This window comes from Pleurodeles waltl, unplaced genomic scaffold, assembly GCF_031143425.1.
Source record: "Pleurodeles waltl isolate 20211129_DDA unplaced genomic scaffold, aPleWal1.hap1.20221129 scaffold_39, whole genome shotgun sequence".
Taxonomy (NCBI): Eukaryota; Metazoa; Chordata; class Amphibia; order Caudata; family Salamandridae; genus Pleurodeles; species Pleurodeles waltl.
The window spans coordinates 7,691,813-7,706,745 of NW_027150097.1; the positions used below are offsets into that span (position 1 = coordinate 7,691,813).

Sequence of the window (14,933 nt, forward strand, 5' to 3'; positions counted from 1 at the left end):
TCTCAGAGGCACTGAGTTGATTGGTATGGAGCCAGGCACCTCCATATCTGAATCTTGAACTGGCTCCAAATTCTGCATGTCCACACCCCCTGTAGTAGATGATTGAGAATTAGTAGCAGTCACCACCGGCCATATGCACTGGCTCAAAATTCTGCAAGTCCACACCCCATATAGTAGATGATTGAGAATTAGTAGCAGTCACCACCGGATTCACTGTCAGGATGATCCATCCTCTCTCCTTCATCAGCTTCAGATCCCACTGTTTCCCTGAGAAGGAAGGTCTGGAATTGAAAATACAGAGGACATTAAACAACATTCACTCAGTACATGGCACTCATTTTGGTTTATAAGCTGGAAATTGAGCCATCAGTGCAGTGTCAAGAGTATCAGGATGGCCGAGTGGTCTAAGGCGCTGAGTTCAGGTCGCAGTCTCCTTTGGAGGCATGGGTTCGAATCCCACTTCTGACAAGTGTCTTTTGCGAGGTGGATACATTTTTGGACTTTTTTTTTCCAAGCACCCGTATCAAAAACAATGTCAACAGTTTCTGTAAATTATCGATAAGATCTATTGTCCGTTGCTTGCACTAATTTCCTGAAGTTGGCTAAATCGCAGTAAATCGGTAAAGCGGGAAATCACAGCATCTTCAACAAATCGTGATAGAGGGGCAGAGATAAAGGTTTCGACCCTACATATCAAGAGCGCATCTGTCAATAGTTCAGCAGGTTCACAGTGCAGAAGGTTCAGTGGCACCAGAGTCCCCTGCGTCCCAATCACAGCTGGTTTTTAACTTCTGTATTCAGGGCATGGAAGGGGTGTGTTGCATCGTGCACACACGGTGCCTGTTTTGCAGATAAGTTTTAATAAATACACAGAGAATAATATAGAGTCATTGGCCACGAGGAACACCTTCCCTGACCTTTTATTCTCTCCGGTTCCACGTCACCGCGCCTACCATCCAACTCCAAAACTCGGGGGAGACTAACACTCCCTACCTCCCTTGGTGTGCATCATAGGCGTGCCCATGACGAACACAACATTTCTCCTTAACCAATACAAAACAAACATAGCTGCTCAAAAAAAAGATACTATACTAATCCAGTATACAAGAATAGTACACAACAAGAAATGCCACATTCAGTCAATCCACCCCGAATCCTTGCTGCCGCGTTGAGCATGGCGGTCGAGGACTCAAACTGTACCGTTCAAGTCCTTGTCTAAGAGGCACTGAGTTGATTGGTATGGAGCCAGGCACCTCCTGATCTGAATCTTGAACTGGCTCCAAATTCTGCATGTCCACACCCCCTGTAGTAGATGATTGAGAATTAGTAGCAGTCACCACCGGCCATATGCACTGGCTCAAAATTCTGCAAGTCCACACCCCATGTAGTAGATGATTGAGAATTAGTAGCAGTCACCACAGGGTCCACTGTCAGGATGATCCATCCTCTCTCCTTCATCAGCTTCAGATCCCACTGTTTCCCTGAGCAGGAAGGTCTGGAATTGAAAATACAGAGGACATTAAATTACATTCACTCAGTACATGGCACTCATTTTGGTTTATAAGCTGGAAATTGAGCCATGAGTCTGGTGTCGAGAGTGTCAGGATGGCCGGGTGGTCTAAGGTGCTGTATTCAGGTCACAGTCTCCCTTGGAGACGTGAGTTCAAGCCCCTTTTCTGACAAGTGTCTTTGCGAGGTGGATACATTTTTGGACTTTTTTTTCCAAGCACCCTTATCAAAAACAATGTCAACAGTTTCTGTAAATTATCGATAAGATCTATTGTCCGTTGCTTGCACTAATTGCCTGAAGTTGGCTAAATCGCAGTAAATCGGTAAAGCAGGAAATCACAGCATCTTCAACAAATCGTGATAGAGGGGCCGAGATAAAGGTTTCGACCCTACATATCAAAAGCACAGCTGTCCATAGTTCAGCAGGGTCACAGTGCAGAAGGTTCAGTGGCACCAGGGTCCCCTGCGTCCCAATCACAGCTGGTTTTTAACTTCTGTATTCTTGGCATGGAAGGGGTGTGTTGCATTGTGCACACACAGTGCCTGTTTCGCAAATAAGTTTTAATAAATACACAGAGAATAATATAGAGTCATTGGCCACGAGGAACACCTTCCCTGACCTTTTATTCTCTCCGGTTCCACGTCACCTCGCCTACCATCCAACTCCAAAACTCGGGGGAGACTAACACTCCCTACCTCCCTTGGTGTGCATCAGAGGCGTGCCCATGACGAACACAACATTTCTCCTTAACCAATACAAAACAAACATAGCTGCTAAAAAAAAAGATACTATACTAAACCAGTATACAAGAATAGTACACAACAAGAAATGCCACATTCAGTCAATCCACCCCGAATCCTTGCAGCCGCGTTGAGCATGGCGGTCGAGGACTCAAACTGTACCGTTCAAGTCCTTGGCTCAGAGGCACTGAGTTGATTGGTATGGAGCCAGGCACCTCCTGATCTGAATCTTGAACTGGCTCCAAATTCTGCATGTCCACACCCCCTGTAGTAGATGATTGAGAATTAGTAGCAGTCACCACAGGCCATGTGCACTGGCTCAAACCTCTGCATGTCCACACCCCATGTAGTCGATGATTGAGAATTAGTAGCAGTCACCACCGGATTCACTGTCAGGATGATCCATCTTCTCTCCTTCATCAGCTTCAGATCCCACTGTTTCCCTGAGCAGGAAGGTCTGGAATTGAAAATACAGAGGACATTAAACAACATTCACTCAGTACATGGCACTCATTTTGGTTTATACGCTCGAAATTGAGCTATGAGCGAGGTGTGAAGAGTGTCAGGATGGCCGAGTGGTCTAAGGCGCTGTGTTCAGGTCGCAGCCTCCCTTGGAGGTGTGGGTTTAAATCCCACTTCTGACAAGTGTATTTTGCGAGGTGGATACATTTTTGGACTTTTTTTTCCCAAGCACCGAATCAAAAACAATGTCAACGGTTTCTGTAAATTATCGATAAGATCTATTTTCCGTTGCTTGCACTAATTGCATGAAGTTGGCTAAATCGCAGTAAATCGGTAAAGCAGGAAATCACAGCATCTTCAACAAATCGTGATAGAGGGGCCGAGATAAAGGTTTCGACCCTACATATCAAAAGCGCAGCTGTCAATAGTTCAGCAGGTTCACAGTGCAGAAGGTTCAGTGGCACCAGGGTCCCCTGCGTCCCAATCAGAGCTGGTTTTTAACTTCTGTATTCAGGGGATGGGAGGGGTGGGGGTGTTGCGTCGTGCACACACAGTGCCTGTTTTGCAGAGAAGTTTTAATAAATACACAAAGAATAATATGGAGTCTTTGGCCACGAGGAACACCTTCCCCTACCTTTTATTCTCTCCGATTCCTCATCACCGCACCTACCATCCAACTCCAAAACTCGGGGAGACTAACACTCCCTACCTCCCTTGGTGTGCATCATGGGCGTGCCCATGACGAACACAACATTTCTCCTTAACCAATACAAAACAAACATAGCTGCTCAAAAAAAAGATACTATACTAATCCAGTATACAAGAATAGTACACAACAATAAATACCACATTCAGTCAATCCACCCCGAATCCTTGCTGCCGCGTTGAGCATGGCGGTCGAGGACTCAAACTGTACCGTTCAAGTCCTTGTCTCAGAGGCACTGAGTTGATTGGTATGGAGCCAGGCACCTCCTGATCTGAATCTTGAACTCCCTCCAAATTCTGCATGTCCACACCCCCTGTAGTAGATGATTGAGAATTAGTAGCAGTCACCACCGGCCATATGCACTGGCTCAAAATTCTGCAAGTCCACACCCCATGTAGTAGATGATTGAGAATTAGTAGCAGTCACCACAGGGTCCACTGTCAAGATGATCCATCCTCTCTCCTTCATCAGCTTCAGATCCCACTGTTTCCCTGAGCAGGAAGGTCTGGAATTGAAAATACAGAGGAAATTAAATAACATTCACTCAGTACATGGCACTCATTTTGGTTTATAAGCTGGAAATTGAGCCATCAGTCTGCTGTCAAGAGTGTCAGGATGGTCGGGTGGTCTAAGGTGCTGCATAAAGGTCACAGTCTCCCTTGGAGACGTGGGTTCAAACCCCTCTTCTGACAAGTGTCTTTGTGAGGTGGACACATTTTTGGACTTTTTTTTCCAAGCACCCTTATCAAAAACAATGTCAACAGTTTCTGTAAATTATCGATAAGATCTATTGTCCGTTGCTTGCACTAATTTCCTGAAGTTGGCTAAATCGCAGTAAATCGGTAAAGCGGGAAATCACAGCATCTTCAACAAATCGTGATAGAGGGGCAGAGATAAAGGTTTTGACCCTACATATCAAGAGCGCAGCTGTCAATAGTTCAGCAGGTTCACAGTGCAGAAGGTTCAGTGGCACCAGGGTCCCCTGCATCCCAATCACAGCTGGTTTTTAACTTCTGTATTCAGGGCATGGGAGGGCTGTGTTGCATCGTGCACACATGGTGCCTGTTTCGCAGATAAGTTTTAATAAATACACAGAGAATAATATAGAGTCATTGGCCACGAGGAACACCTTCCCTGGCCTTTTATTCTCTCCGGTTCCACGTCACCGCGCCTACCTTCCAACTCCAAAACTCGGGGGAGACTAACACTCCCTACCTCCCTTGGTGTGCATCATAGGCGTGCCCATGACGAACACAACATTTCTCCTTAACCAATACAAAACAAACATAGCTGCTCAAAAAAAAGATACTATACTAATCCAGTATACAAGAATAGTACACAACAAGAAATGCCACATTCAGTCAATCCACCCCGAATCCTTGCAGCCGCGTTGAGCATGGCGGTCGAGGACTCAAACTGTACCGTTCAAGTCCTTGTCTCAGAGGCACTGAGTTGATTGGTATGGAGCCAGGCACCTCCTGATCTGAATCTTGAACTGGCTCCAAATTCTGCATGTCCACACCCCTTGTAGTAGATGATTGAGAATTAGTAGCAGTCACCACCGGCCATGTGCACTGGCTCAAACTTCTGCATGTCCACACCCCAAGTAGTCGATGATTGAGAATTAGTAGCAGTCACCACCGGATTCACTGTCAGGATGATCCATCCTCTCTCCTTCATCAGCTTCAGATCCTACTGTTTCCCTGAGCAGGAAGGTCTGGAATTGAAAATATAGAGGACATTAAACAACATTCACTCAGTACATGGCACTCATTTTGGTTTATAAGCTGGAAATTGAGCCATCAGTGGAGTGTCAAGAGTGTCAGGATGGCCGAGTGGTCTAAGGCGCTGCGTTCAGGTTGCAGTCTCCTTTGGAGGCGTGGGTTCGAATCCCACTTCTGACAAGTGTCTTTTGCGAGGTGGATACATTTTTGGACTTTTTTTTTCCAAGCACCCGTATCAAAAACAATGTCAACAGTTTCTGTAAATTATCGATAAGATCTATTGTCCGTTGCTTGCAGTAATTTCCTGAAGTTGGCTAAATCGCAGTAAATCGGTAAAGCGGGAAATCACAGCATCTTCAACAAATCGTGAAAGAGGGGCAGAGATAAAGGTTTCGACCCTGCATATCAAGAGCGCAGCTGTCAATAGTTCAGCAGGTTCACAGTGCAGAAGGTTCAGTGGCACCAGGGTCCCCTGCGTCCCAATCACAGCTGGTTTTTAACTTCTGTATTCAGGGCATGGGAGTGGTGTGTTGCATCGTGCACACACGGTGCCTGGTTCGCAGATAAGTTTTAATAAATACATAGAGAATAATATAGAGTCATTGGCCACGATGAACACCTTCCCTGACCTTTTATTCTCTCCGGTTCCACGTCACCGCGCCTACCATCCAACTCCAAAACTTGGGGGAGACTAACACTCTCTACCTCCCTTGGTGTGCATCATAGGCGTGCCCATGACGAACACAACATTTCTCCTTAACCAATACAAAACAAACATAGCTGCTCCAAAAAAAGATACTATACTAATCCAGTATACAAGAATAGTACACAACAAGAAATGCCACATTCAGTCAATCCACCCCGAATCTTTGCAGCCGCGTTGAGCATGGCGTTTGAGGACTCAAACTGTACCGTTCAAGTCCTTGTCTCAGAGGCACTGAGTTGATTGGTATGGAGCCAGGCACCTCCTGATCTGAATCTAGAACTGGCTCCAAATTCTGCATGTCCACACCCCTTGTAGTAGATGATTGAGAATTAGTAGCAGTCACCACCGGCCATGTGCACTGGCTCAAACTTCTGTATGTCCACACCCCAAGTAGTCGATGATTGCGAATTAGTAGCAGTCACCACCGGATTCACTGTCAGGATGATCCATCCTCTCTCCTTCATCAGCTTCAGATCCCACTGTTTCCCTGAGCAGGAAGGTCTGGAATTGAAAATACAGAGGACATTAAACAACATTCACTCAGTACATGGCACTCATTTTGGTTTATAAGCTGGAAATTGAGCCATCAGTGCAGTGTCAAGAGTGTCAGGATGGCCGAGTGGTCTAAGGCGCTGCGTTCAGGTTGCAGTCTCCTTTGGAGGCGTGGATTTGAATCCCACTTCTGACAAGTGTCTTTTGCGAGGTGGATACATTTTTGGACTTTTTTTTTCCAAGCACCCGTATCAAAAACAATGTCAACAGTTTCTGTAAATTATCGATAAGATCTATTGTCCGTTGCTTGCACTAATTTCCTGAAGTTGGCTAAATCGCAGTAAATCAGTAAAGAGGGAAATCACAGCATCTTCAACAAATCGTGATAGAGGGGCAGAGATAAAGGTTTCGACCCTACATATCAAGAGCGCAGCTGTCAATAGTTCAGCAGGTTCACAGTGCAGAAGGTTCAGTGGCACCAGGGTCCCCTGCGTCCCAATCACAGCTGGTTTTTAACTTCTGTATTCAGGGCATGAGAGGGGTGTGTTGCATCGTGCACACACGGTGCCTGTTTCGCAGATAAGTTTTAATAAATACACAGAGAATAATATAGAGTCATTGGCCACGAGGAACACCTTCCCTGACCTTTTATTCTCTCCGGTTCCACGTCACCGCGCCTACCATTCAACTCCAAAACTCAGGGGAGACTAACACTCCCTACCTCCCTTGGTGTGCATCATAGGCGTGCCCATGACGAACACAACATTTCTCCTTAACCAATACAAAACAAACATAGCTGCTCAAAAAAAAGATACTATACTAATCCAGTATACAAGAATAGTACACAACAAGAAATGCCACATTCAGTCAATCCACCCCGAATCCTTGCAGCCATGTTGAGCATGGCGGTCGAGGACTCAAACTGTACCGTTCAAGTCCTTGTCTCAGAGGCACTGAGTTGATTGGTACGGAGCCAGGCACCTCCTGATCTGAATCTTGAACTGGCTCCAAATTCTGCATGTCCACACCCCTTGTAGTAGATGATTGAGAATTAGTAGCAGTCACCACAGGCCATGTGCACTGGCTCAAACCTCTGCATGTCCACACCCCATGTAGTCGATGATTGAGAATTAGTAGCAGTCACCACCGGATTCACTGTCAGGATGAACCATCTTCTCTCCTTCATCAGCTTCAGATCCCACTGTTTCCCTGAGCAGGAAGGTCTGGAATTGAAAATACAGAGGACATTAAACAACATTCACTCAGTACATGGCACTCATTTTGGTTTATACGCTCGAAATTGAGCTATGAGCGAGGTGTGAAGAGTGTCAGGATGGCCGAGTGGTCTAAGGCGCTGCGTTCAGGTCGCAGCCTCCCTTGGAGGTGTGGGTTTAAATCCCACTTCTGACAAGTGTATTTTGCGAGGTGGATACATTTTTGGACTTTTTTTTCCCAAGCACCGTATCAAAAACAATGTCAACGGTTTCTGTAAATTATCGATAAGATCTATTTTCCGTTGCTTGCACTAATTGCCTGAAGTTGGCTAAATCGCAGTAAATCGGTAAAGCAGGAAATCACAGCATCTTCAACAAATCGTGATAGAGGGGCCGAGATAAAGGTTTCGACCCTACATATCAAAAGCGCAGCTGTCAATAGTTCAGCAGGTTCACAGTGCAGAAGGTTCAGTTGCACCAGGGTCCCCTGCGTCCCAATCAGAGCTGGTTTTTAACTTCTGTATTCAGGGGATGGGAGGGGTGGGGGTGTTGCGTCGTGCACACACAGTGCCTGTTTTGCAGAGAAGTTTTAATAAATACACAAAGAATAATATGGAGTCTTTGGCCACGAGGAACACCATCCCCTACCTTTTATTCTCTCCGATTCCTCATCACCGCACCTACCATCCAACTCTAAAACTCGGGGGAGACTAACACTCCCTACCTCCCTTGGTGTGCACCATGGGCGTGCCCATGACGAACACAACATTTCTCCTTAACCAATACAAAACAAACATAGCTGCTCAAAAAAAAGATACTATACTAATCCAGTATACAAGAATAGTACACAACAATAAATACCACATTCAGTCAATCCACCCCGAATCCTTGCAGCCGCGTTGAGCATGGCGGTCGAGGACTCAAACTGTACCGTTCAAGTCCTTGTCTCAGAGGCACTGAGTTGATTGGTATGGAGCCAGGCACCTCCTGATCTGAATCTTGAACTGGCTCCAAATTCTGCATGTCCACATCCCCTGTAGTAGATGATTGAGAATTAGTAGCTGTCACCACCGGCCATATGCACTGGCTCAAAATTCTGCAAGTCCACACCCCATGTAGTAGATGATTGAGAATTAGTAGCAGTCACCACAGGGTCCACTGTCAAGATGATCCATCCTCTCTCCTTCATCAGCTTCAGATCCCACTGTTTCCCTGAGCAGGAAGGTCTGGAATTGAAAATACAGAGGAAATTAAATAACATTCACTCAGTACATGTCACTCATTTTGGTTTATAAGCTGGAAATTGAGCCATCAGTCTGGTGTCAAGATTGTCAGGACGGTCGGGTGGTCTAAGGTGCTGCATAAAGGTCACAGTCTCCCTTGGAGACGTGGGTTCAAACCCCTCTTCTGACAAGTGTCTTTGTGAGGTGGACACATTTCTGGACTTTTTTTTCCAAGCACCCTTATCAAAAACAATGTCAACAGTTTCTGTAAATTATCGATAAGATCTATTGTCCGTTGCTTGCACTAATTGCCTGAAGTTGGCTAAATCGAAGTAAATCGGTAAAGCAGGAAATCACAGCATCTTGAACAAATCGTGATAGAGGGGCCAAGATAAAGGTTTCGACCCTACATATCAAAAGCACAGCTGTCCATAGTTCAGCAGGTTCACAGTGCAGAAGGTTCAGTGGCACCAGGGTCCCCTGCGTCCCAATCACAGCTGGTTTTTAACTTCTGTATACTGGGCATGGGAGGGGTGTGTTGCATCGTGCACACACAGTGCCTGTTTCGCAAATAAGTTTTAATAAATACACAGAGAATAATATAGAGTCATTGGCCACGTGGAACACCTTCCCTGACCTTTTATTCTCTCCGGTTCCACGTCACCGCGCCTACCATCCAACTCCAAAACTCGGGGGAGACTAACACTCCCTACCTCCCTTGGTGTGCATCATAGGCGTGCCCATGACGAACACAACATTTCTCCTTAACCAATACAAAACAAACATAGCTGCTCAAAAAAAAGATACTATACAAACCAGTATACAAGAATAGTACACAATAAGAAATGCCACATTCAGTCAATCCACCCCGAATCCTTGCAGCCGCGTTGAGCATGGCGGTCGAGGACTCAAACTGTACCGTTCAAGTCCTTGTCTCAGAGGCACTCAGTTGATTGGTATGGAGCCAGGCACCTCCTGATCTGAATCTTGAACTGGCTCCAAATTCTGCATGTCCACACCCCCTGTAGTAGATGATTGAGAATTAGTAGCAGTCACCACCGGCCACGTGCACTGGCTCAAAATTCAGCATGTCCACACCCCATGTAGTAGATGATTGAGAATTAGTAGCAGTCACCACTGGATCCACTGTCAGGATGATCCATCCTCTCTCCTTCATCAGCTTCAGATCCCACTGTTTCCCTGAGCAGGAAGGTCTGGAATTGAAAATACAGAGGACATTAAACAACATTCACTCAGTACATGGCACTCATTTTGGTTTATAAGCTGGAAATTGAGCCATCAGTGCAGTGTCATGATTGTCAGGATGGCCGAGTGGTCTAAGGCGCTGCGTTCAGGTCGTAGTCTCCTTTGGAGGCGTGGGTTCGAATCCCACTTCTGACAAGTGTCTTTTGCGAGGTGGATACATTTTTTGACTTTTTTTTTCCAAGCACCCGTATCAAAAACAATGTCAACAGTTTCTGTAAATTATCGATAAGATCTATTGTCCGTTGCTTGCACTAATTTCCTGAAGTTGGCTAAATCGCAGTAAATCAGTAAAGCGGGAAATCACAGCATCTTGAACAAATCGTGATAGAGGGGCCAAGATAAAGGTTTCGACCCTACATATCAAAAGCACAGCTGTCCATAGTTCAGCAGGTTCACAGTGCAGAAGGTTCAGTGGCACCAGGGTCCCCTGCGTCCCAATCACAGCTGGTTTTTAACTTCTGTATTCAGGGCATGAGAGGGGTGTGTTGCATCGTGCACACACGGTGCCTGTTTCGCAGATAAGTTTTAATAAATACACAGAGAATAATATAGAGTCATTGGCCACGAGGAACACCTTCCCTGGCCTTTTATTCTCTCCGGTTCCACGTCACCGCGCCTACCATCCAACTCCAAAACTCGGGGGAGACTAACACTCCCTACCTCCCTTGGTGTGCATCATAGGCGTGCCCATGACGAACACAACATTTCTCCTTAACCAATACAAAACAAACATAGCTGCTCAAAAAAAAGATACTATACTAATCCAGTATACAAGAATAGTACACAACAAGAAATGCCACATTCAGTCAATCCACCCTGAATCCTTGCAGCCGCGTTGAGCATGGCGGTCGAGGACTCAAACTGTACCGTTCAAGTCCTTGTCTCAGAGGCACTGAGTTGATTGGTATGGAGCCAGGCACCTCCTGATCTGAATCTTGAACTGGCTCCAAATTCTGCATGTCCACACCCCTTGTAGTAGATGATTGAGAATTAGTAGCAGTCACCACCGGCCATGTGCACTGGCTCAAACTTCTGCATGTCCACACCCCAAGTAGTCGATGATTGAGAATTAGTAGCAGTCACCACCGGATTCACTGTCAGGATGATCCATCCTCTCTCCTTCATCAGCTTCAGATCCCACTGTTTCCCTGAGCAGGAAGGTCTGGAATTGAAAATACAGAGGACATTAAACAACATTCACTCAGTACATGGCACTCATTTTGGTTTATAAGCTGGAAATTGAGCCATCAGTGCAGTGTCAAGAGTGTCAGGATGGCCGAGTGGTCTAAGGCGCTGCGTTCAGGTCGCAGTCTCCTTTGGAGGCATGGGTTCGAATCCCACTTCTGACAAGTGTCTTTTGCGAGGTGGATACATTTTTGGACTTTTTTTTCCAAGCACCCGTATCAAAAACAATGTCAACAGTTTCTGTAAATTATCGATAAGATCTATTGTCCGTTGCTTGCAGTAATTTCCTGAAGTTGGCTAAATCGCAGTAAATCGGTAAAGCGGGAAATCACAGCATCTTCAACAAATCGTGAAAGAGGGGCAGAGATAAAGGTTTCGACCCTACATATCAAGAGCGCAGCTGTCAATAGTTCAGCAGGTTCACAGTGCAGAAGGTTCAGTGGCACCAGGGTCCCCTGCGTCCCAATCACAGCTGGTTTTTAACTTCTGTATACTGGGCATGGGAGGGGTGTGTTGCATCGTGCACACACAGTGCCTGTTTCGCAAATAAGTTTTAATAAATACACAGAGAATAATATAGAGTCATTGGCCACGAGGAACACCTTCCCTGACCTTTTATTCTCTCCGGTTCCATGTCACCGCGCCTACCATCCAACTCCAAAACTCGGGGGAGACTAACACTCCCTACCTCCCTTGATGTGCATCATAGGCGTGCCCATGACGAACACAACATTTCTCCTTAACCAATACAAAACAAACATAGCTGCTCAAAAAAAAGATACTATACAAACCAGTATACAAGAATAGTACACAATAAGAAATGCCACATTCAGTCAATCCACCCCGAATCCTTGCAGCCGCGTTGAGCATGGCGGTCGAGGACTCAAACTGTACCGTTCAAGTCCTTGTCTCAGAGGCACTCAGTTGATTGGTATGGAGCCAGGCACCTCCTGATCTGAATCTTGAACTGGCTCCAAATTCTGCATGTCCACACCCCCTGTAGTAGATGATTGAGAATTAGTAGCAGTCACCACCGGCCATATGCACTGGCTCAAAATTCTGCAAGTCCACACCCCATGTAGTAGATGATTGAGAATTAGTAGCAGTCACCACCGGCCATGTGCACTGGCTCAAACTTCTGTATGTCCACACCCCAAGTAGTCGATGATTGCGAATTAGTAGCAGTCACCACCGGATTCACTGTCAGGATGATCCATCCTCTCTCCTTCATCAGCTTCAGATCCCACTGTTTCCCTGAGCAGGAAGGTCTGGAATTGAAAATACAGAGGACATTAAACAACATTCACTCAGTACATGGCACTCATTTTGGTTTATAAGCTGGAAATTGAGCCATCAGTGCAGTGTCAAGAGTGTCAGGATGGCCGAGTGGTCTAAGGCGCTGCGTTCAGGTTGCAGTCTCCTTTGGAGGCGTGGATTTGAATCCCACTTCTGACAAGTGTCTTTTGCGAGGTGGATACATTTTTGGACTTTTTTTTTCCAAGCACCCGTATCAAAAACAATGTCAACAGTTTCTGTAAATTATCGATAAGATCTATTGTCCGTTGCTTGCACTAATTTCCTGAAGTTGGCTAAATCGCAGTAAATCAGTAAAGAGGGAAATCACAGCATCTTCAACAAATCGTGATAGAGGGGCAGAGATAAAGGTTTCGACCCTACATATCAAGAGCGCAGCTGTCAATAGTTCAGCAGGTTCACAGTGCAGAAGGTTCAGTGGCACCAGGGTCCCCTGCGTCCCAATCACAGCTGGTTTTTAACTTCTGTATTCAGGGCATGAGAGGGGTGTGTTGCATCGTGCACACACGGTGCCTGTTTCGCAGATAAGTTTTAATAAATACACAGAGAATAATATAGAGTCATTGGCCACGAGGAACACCTTCCCTGACCTTTTATTCTCTCCGGTTCCACGTCACCGCGCCTACCATTCAACTCCAAAACTCAGGGGAGACTAACACTCCCTACCTCCCTTGGTGTGCATCATAGGCGTGCCCATGACGAACACAACATTTCTCCTTAACCAATACAAAACAAACATAGCTGCTCAAAAAAAAGATACTATACTAATCCAGTATACAAGAATAGTACACAACAAGAAATGCCACATTCAGTCAATCCACCCCGAATCCTTGCAGCCATGTTGAGCATGGCGGTCGAGGACTCAAACTGTACCGTTCAAGTCCTTGTCTCAGAGGCACTGAGTTGATTGGTACGGAGCCAGGCACCTCCTGATCTGAATCTTGAACTGGCTCCAAATTCTGCATGTCCACACCCCTTGTAGTAGATGATTGAGAATTAGTAGCAGTCACCACAGGCCATGTGCACTGGCTCAAACCTCTGCATGTCCACACCCCATGTAGTCGATGATTGAGAATTAGTAGCAGTCACCACCGGATTCACTGTCAGGATGAACCATCTTCTCTCCTTCATCAGCTTCAGATCCCACTGTTTCCCTGAGGAGGAAGGTCTGGAATTGAAAATACAGAGGACATTAAACAACATTCACTCAGTACATGGCACTCATTTTGGTTTATACGCTCGAAATTGAGCTATGAGCGAGGTGTGAAGAGTGTCAGGATGGCCGAGTGGTCTAAGGCGCTGCGTTCAGGTCGCAGCCTCCCTTGGAGGTGTGGGTTTAAATCCCACTTCTGACAAGTGTATTTTGCGAGGTGGATACATTTTTGGACTTTTTTTTCCCAAGCACCGTATCAAAAACAATGTCAACGGTTTCTGTAAATTATCGATAAGATCTATTTTCCGTTGCTTGCACTAATTGCCTGAAGTTGGCTAAATCGCAGTAAATCGGTAAAGCAGGAAATCACAGCATCTTCAACAAATCGTGATAGAGGGGCCGAGATAAAGGTTTCGACCCTACATATCAAAAGCGCAGCTGTCAATAGTTCAGCAGGTTCACAGTGCAGAAGGTTCAGTTGCACCAGGGTCCCCTGCGTCCCAATCAGAGCTGGTTTTTAACTTCTGTATTCAGGGGATGGGAGGGGTGGGGGTGTTGCGTCGTGCACACACAGTGCCTGTTTTGCAGAGAAGTTTTAATAAATACACAAAGAATAATATGGAGTCTTTGGCCACGAGGAACACCATCCCCTACCTTTTATTCTCTCCGATTCCTCATCACCGCACCTACCATCCAACTCTAAAACTCGGGGGAGACTAACACTCCCTACCTCCCTTGGTGTGCACCATGGGCGTGCCCATGACGAACACAACATTTCTCCTTAACCAATACAAAACAAACATAGCTGCTCAAAAAAAAGATACTATACTAATCCAGTATACAAGAATAGTACACAACAATAAATACCACATTCAGTCAATCCACCCCGAATCCTTGCAGCCGCGTTGAGCATGGCGGTCGAGGACTCAAACTGTACCGTTCAAGTCCTTGTCTCAGAGGCACTGAGTTGATTGGTATGGAGCCAGGCACCTCCTGATCTGAATCTTGAACTGGCTCCAAATTCTGCATGTCCACATCCCCTGTAGTAGATGATTGAGAATTAGTAGCTGTCACCACCGGCCATATGCACTGGCTCAAAATTCTGCAAGTCCACACCCCATGTAGTAGATGATTGAGAATTAGTAGCAGTCACCACAGGGTCCACTGTCAAGATGATCCATCCTCTCTCCTTCATCAGCTTCAGATCCCACTGTTTCCCTGAGCAGGAAGGTCTGGAA

At 45.9% G+C, this 14,933-nt stretch overlaps 3 non-coding genes across 3 annotated transcripts; all 3 read left to right on the plus strand.

Annotated features, from left to right (window-relative positions):
- The first annotated feature begins 5,239 nt into the window (after positions 1-5,239).
- TRNAL-CAG (transfer RNA leucine (anticodon CAG)) lies at positions 5,240-5,322 on the plus strand. The gene has a single exon. It is a non-coding gene; the product is annotated as a tRNA-Leu (tRNA).
- Positions 5,323-10,095: 4,773 nt separating this feature from the next.
- TRNAL-CAG (transfer RNA leucine (anticodon CAG)) lies at positions 10,096-10,178 on the plus strand. The gene has a single exon. It is a non-coding gene; the product is annotated as a tRNA-Leu (tRNA).
- A 1,131-nt stretch (positions 10,179-11,309) lies between these two features.
- On the plus strand, positions 11,310-11,392 carry TRNAL-CAG (transfer RNA leucine (anticodon CAG)). Its single transcript has one exon. It is a non-coding gene; the product is annotated as a tRNA-Leu (tRNA).
- The last annotated feature ends 3,541 nt before the right edge of the window (positions 11,393-14,933 follow it).